At 34.4% G+C, this 6,564-nt stretch overlaps 1 non-coding gene across 1 annotated transcript; it reads left to right on the forward strand.

The window, feature by feature from the left end:
- The first annotated feature begins 6,213 nt into the window (after positions 1-6,213).
- LOC122127856 lies at positions 6,214-6,317 on the forward strand. Its single transcript, XR_006151307.1, has one exon. It is a non-coding gene; the product is annotated as a U6 spliceosomal RNA (small nuclear RNA).
- The last annotated feature ends 247 nt before the right edge of the window (positions 6,318-6,564 follow it).

A 6,564-nucleotide genomic window follows, 5' to 3' on the forward strand; every position in this document is an offset into this window, starting at 1 on the left:
TCAGTTGTGACAAAAGTGAAAGAATAACTGCAGATGGAATGAAAAAATGATAGTAACTAAGGTATAGCAAAAACCGTTCTAGGGAACCATTTTTGGTTATTGAAGAACGAGTTATCAACTAAGCATATGCCTCATTGCCTTTAGCATTCAAAATTTCCTATGCTAGTTCTTAATCTCTGTGTGATAAATGTATCTCCTTCTATGCTGTTCTTTTATACCTGATCTCCTTTGCTTTCTAAAAATCTGTCTTTCTATATTTCATTATGAACATTTCCTGATACTAAATACAACTGCAAAGATGAAAGAGGATGTTAATTTAAGAGTCCAATAGCTCATGAGTCATTAATGTAACAAAATGGGAAAAGGGGGCATATTTATTGCTACCTCAATTATTCTGAAAAGCTGTCACAACATTTGGTTCAGATTTCTTTCATTCTTTGTCTACATAGTGACATAAAATGCATATAAATGCAAATATGAGCCGGGTGCTGGTGGCTCATGCCTGTAATCCTAGCTACTCAGGAGGTTGAGACCAGAGGATTGTGTTTCAAAGCCAGCCTGGTCAGGAAAGTCCATGAAATACTTATCTTCAATTAAGTCCAGAAACCCGGAAGTGGTGCTGTAGCTAAAGTGGTAGAGTGCTCAATTTGTGCTGAAGAGCTGAGAGACCATGCCCAGGATCAATGTTCAATCCCCACAACCAACAAAAAAGTGCAAATATGACTTTAAGTTTCCCCCAAAGGAATGATGAAGTCAATAGTAATCGTCCCAAATGATTTAGTGGTGCACCTACTTTTGCTGAGTTATTTGTTATGGCTTTTTGTTAAACATATTCTTTTCTTTAAAAATTGTCAATTTTAGCTTTATAATAAACTTCATCTAATATTTTTTGGTTCAAAAGAGAAGTACATACAATCGATGTCACTTAGTTTTCTTACTGTGTTAGTTCAAAGCCAACCCAGGCAAGAGAGTCTGTCAAACTCTTATCTGTAATTAAACACCAAAAAAGACAGAAGTGGACTTTTGGCTCAAGTAGTGGAGTACTAGCGTTGGGCCAGGTGGGAAAGAAAGACAACTCTTCAGGGACAGGGGCAAGTCTCTAAGTTCAAGCCCCAGAACCAGCACAAACTAAACAAACAAGCAAACAAAACAAACCCTGGGTATTTCTTTGGGACTCTCCTTAAAATAATGGTTGTCTGAGAAGAGGCTGCTTTTGCTGATCATACTCATTGGATCCTGCTATTTTGGAACCTTATTGCTATGGAAAACTCAGGACCAGACTAAAGGAATTGATAACTGATTCCTGCAACAAGAGAATCATCTCAGGAGTGAAACATCCATCCATAAGACACTTAAAATGTCCATATCTTTGCTTCTTTGCTGTAGAACACTTTTAAAACAAAGTTACTTCCTTTTGTTCTATGCTGGCCTTCAAATGGCATATTGTTTCCTTTTGTAATAGTCTCAGACAGAAGTTTACAGAGGAGGTTTATATTAGTAAAGGACACACTCAAAAAAGTCAGGGACAGAGTTTCCTTCCAGCCTAGGATTCTTTTCTTATACAGCAAAAAAGAAAGCAATAGTTAACTTCAACTTTGTCATTTCCCTATGTTCAATTCCTTTCCTGGGATCAGTTTCCACATCCATTAACAGTTACTTCCAGTAACAATTTATGGTGCTGCTCCAGAAAAAAATGAATGTTTTCAGGCTTCATTGAAATAGCACAAGGACACTTTTGGACATGAGGTAACACGTGTTTCAGAGACAACTTAGTAAAGAGAAATGAAATTTAAATTGCGTATAAATGCATTATCCATGAGAACATTTTGTTCTTATGTGCTTCTGTAAATTAAGGTGAATTTTAAATGGGAAGAAGGTTCTCAGATCTTTTATTGTGAGCCTATGTGCTGTGTATTAATTTCCCAAGTGTACATGAGTTAACAGTAAGAGAAACAATAGCAATTATAGGAGAAAAAGAAGTTCTTTGTTTATGTATAAGTGTTCAATACAATATAGAAGATGCTACAAATAAGAAAACATTGAAACAATAAAGCCAAGTCCAGTATGTAGATTTATGGGAATGAAATAGAGAAAGCATTACTCCTAAGTGGAACATGAAGCATGAGGCCACTCCCTTTCTAAATCACACTTGCTAATCATGTAAATGTGCAAAAAGGAGAATGGAAGAATGATTCTGTTTCCAATGCAAGTCAGATATGGGAGAATAGACTTAACTGGAAAAAAAGAGTCCATCTTGAGAGAACAGGAATTATAATAGGAATGAACCTGGTGGCTAAGATCACACATCTTTTTCATTCCTTTTCTTATATTCTTTTGTTGTTGTTGTTCTTCTTCTTCTTGTTGTTGTTGTTATTGTTCATGGCGCCTGAAATATGGGACAGGGCGCTGTCCCTCTGAAACACAGCACAAGGCTAGTGCTCTTCCACTTGAGCCACAGTGCCACTTCCAGTTTTCTGGTAATTATTGGAGAAAAGAGTCTCCAGGACTTTCCTACCCATGCTGGCTTTAAACCCCAATCCTCAGATCTCACAACAACTTGGTTTATGATCACATTTCTAACAGTGAACACTCAGGATATGTAATGTATATGTTCATCTACCTTTATATGAATTCTTGAGTCAAAAATCTGGGCTACAGGTTAGACTTCACACTCACAAAAGTGTTTGAAGTTTGAAAGTTGATACTCCTGGAAAAATAAAACCTAAGAATGTAAAGGAGTCTGGGAAGTTCAATTTACATCCAGCTTGGACAGTATAGGTTTTGAGACACTACATATAATTAACCAACCAAAAGCCAGAATACCAGTCACGAGCAAGATTGCTGAATAAAAGCTTTAGGTTTTTGCATACATACATACAAACATACATATACACACAGAGGCACTTATAGGTGTACACAAAAATACACAATTGAAACAACTCTCAGAATATGTAGAAAAGTTAGAAAACAATAGAAAATAGGTCCTGAGTACGACTAGAATCAAGTGATAATTTTTAATATTAGAAATCCCTCAAGTGAACTTTCCCCCAAAGTTGAGAATATTACATAGGTAGGGACCAGAGATGTAAGAGAGTCAAGTAATCATTATTAATGGGATAGGATCCTTGGTGGAATGAATCAGGGAACCTTGCAGGTGCATCTGAAAATGCTCATATCCTGTGTGAAATGTAAAAACATCTTTGAAAATAGTACATAAACAGTCTGAGCAATCAGTCTAGTGGATAAGATCATAGGAGAAGTTCAAAATTGCTAGTCTGTTCTAGATTAAATAAACAAACTAAGGCAGAACAATGTGATACAAGCCTGGAATTCTAGCACTCAGACAGGAGATTAGACAGTGGAATTACATAACGATACCTTCCCTGGATCAGGTAGAATAATTTTCTCTCAGTAAAACAAACCAAACAACAAGAAAGAATACACAGTTCAGAGTTTGGGCTAATTTTGTCATTATGTTTTGAGAAGTCAAGTTTCAGATTGAATGCAACTCATATATATCCTCACTTGTGTTTTAAATGCTCTCATCATTACAGAACATTCCTAGATGCAAAATAGCTCATGATTCCCATCCAAAAATTTGCAAAAGTAAATAAGCATCATTCTGTTGGATTCCAAATAAATGTTGAAGGATTACAAAAGCTTAAGTCTGGAGAAATAGCAAAGTTCGTCTAATGTAGGACTTTGTAGACCTTGTTAAATTAGAATTTAGGTTTAAAATATATTTTTTGGTTTTATTTGTAATTTCATATTCCATAGGATACTACAAAATTCTTTTTAAGGAGAGGGATTAATTGAAAAATTCACAAATGATTCTGGCATTCTATTTGCCTAGATATTCTTTCAAGAGTGTTATAATTAGAACATAGTTACTAGATAATTCCCACAGGTCTTGTACACCATGTTAATGTGAATAATCTAGACAGAGTTGCCAACAAATGGATGACATTAATTTATATATTTAGAAAAAACAATTTTTAAGGGTTTGGTTTAATATGGTATGAATTGAGTAATTGTGTGACATCTTCTTTCTTCTACCTATATGTAACACAAGAAGCCATTTCCTTATTTACGTGCCTCTGTATACATGGAGAAAAATGCTAGGTTTGGGGTTTGTTTTCAATTTAGTTTTTGTTTTATTGGTTCGTCCTAGAGCTTGAACTCTTGGCCTGCACAGAGTCTCTGAGCCTGTTTATGTTCAAGGCTTGTTCCCTACCACTTCAACCTCAGTGCCATTTGAGTCTGGCTTTTGTGGAGAAGTTTTTTGGAGATAAGATTCTAAGAAACCTTCCTGTCTGGCTGGGCTTTGAACCATAATTTTCCTATCTTAGCATCCTGAATATCTATGATAGCTAAAAAAGTATAAATATAAATAATATTTGCACATGTTGTGATCCCAAGAATACCAGTGGTGGAAAAATAATGCAGCTCAGTTTATTGTGGTGTTCTTTTCAGAACAAGGAGGGCGTCACATTAGCAGAGGTGTAGTATTTTGTCAAAATAGAGATAAAGTATTCATGATGTGAATTAAGTAATTTTAAAGTGCCCCTTACAAGTTGGAAACTGTTAGGCTATGATGACTTTATGGCATAAATCTTGGGATTAATGGTCATAGAAATAATAGCTTTCTCGGATAAACAATTGCTAAGTTCCCTTGCATTTCACAATTGCTTACTGCTAATTCCTGCATCTCAAGGAATTGGGGCCCTGAAATATAGGAAATGACAAATTGAGATGGGTCTTCAATTACTTTGTGTTGACATGTTGCATGGGCCTTGGTAAGAAGTCTTGCCCTTGTTATCTGATGATGCAGGTGACTGGGACCTAGGATCCTATGACCCATGGGTCCTGCAGAAGAATAATATGCTTTAGGCATCTTAGCAAAATTTGGGCATAATCAGTAGGAATGCTTCAGAAATATGGAGAAAAAGTTTGGGACTAGCGAGTTAAAACAATAAACAGAGCAGCAGAGTAAAATTCATTATAGATTAGAGGAAAACATTTTTTTACCATGTGAATTCAGAAGACCAAGAACAGTTAGAATGTATCACAAGTTTATACTAAAGACATTGCATTGATACTTTTTTTATATTCTAATATATATTTTAAACCTAATTATTTATATTCCAATCCTATTTATTGGAATAAATATCAATTTATTTGTCAAATTATCAACTAATTCTAGTAAGTTTCATTGTGTGAAATATAAAATCAGCACATATAAATATAAAATATTTAACTATATTTAATATAATTAAAAGACACACGTTTTGCATTGTTCTGTTGTAGTTACTGTATCAAAGGCAACTCTGTTTACAAGTATTATTCCATTATCTCTGACTCAGTGTTTGATAGAGTTAGACCTAAAGCTTTACCATTTGTAGATTTACAGCATGTAGGCAAGAGGAAACACTGTGATTAAAACATTATCAATTTAATGCCTAATAATGAGGAGAAACATATGGACTTCTCCTGCAACTATGAAAATATTTGGTGATAAAAAGGCAGTAGTGTAAGTTCCTGCCTGGTTGGATGGTAGACAATCCAGGACATTAAGTAATCATGCATATGAACAATTTTTTCACCTTCTTGGCTTTAGTTACTGTTGAAATGGAAGGTATAATAAAAATTATATTTTGATAAAATACCTTCTAGTCTGAACAGTTCTGTTTGAACTGTTCATCTCTCTAGCATCCCTAGTAACCAAGATTAGTTTTGTTCAAGTAAGACAATTTAGGTTTTCAGGGTAAGATATTCTGGTTGGTCTGTTCCCACATGGAAGAAGGGTAAAGGCTCAGGTAGACATTTGTGCCAGTAACACCTCATTTGGGAAAATGTCAGCTGAAAAAGTTTAGAAGTAGCTCTTAAGCAATGCTTACTTTGAATTCATTAGGTCCACAAAGCTAATTCAGTTAGATAAATAAGTACTTGAAAAAGCCATCAACTTTAGACCTATCTATAAATAATTGAGAGTACAATCAAATTCCAAATAAAAAGACTTGATAGTCATTGGCAAAAAAAATTTGCAAATGTGAGCAATCAACTGATCAATATAATTTTTCCAATATTCACAGAATTTTAGGGAAATAAGATCAATAGCATTGTTAGGAACAAGAAGGTTTCCTTGTTACAAGTAGGCACCCATAGATATAAGCCTGTATAAAGATTGCATCATTAACAACTTAAATTTAGAGGATACTACATCCATCAGCAGCACGTATACTCAAATTACAATACAGAGATTAACATGGCACTTGCAAAAGGATAATATGAAAATTTGAGAAGTATTCCATATTTTTCATTCTTCAGATGCATGAAATGAAAAACAGTTATTAAAAGGTTGATTACAAAATTACAAGTGTAACAATACACGTAATTCATATAATTAAATTTAGTTTGACATCAGTGTATTAAATCTTCAGCTCAGAAAGGCGTTTACATAGCATAAAATTTACAAAACTTCAAATTAGACAACATTGTCACTTTATTCCAAAGAAAAAAAAGACCTAGAAAAAATAAGGAATCAAACTGTTTCTATATGGAATG

The sequence above is a fragment of the Dipodomys spectabilis genome, unplaced genomic scaffold (genome assembly GCF_019054845.1).
Source record: "Dipodomys spectabilis isolate Male_0828 unplaced genomic scaffold, ASM1905484v1 ptg000314l, whole genome shotgun sequence".
Lineage (NCBI taxonomy): Eukaryota > Metazoa > Chordata > Mammalia > Rodentia > Heteromyidae > Dipodomys > Dipodomys spectabilis.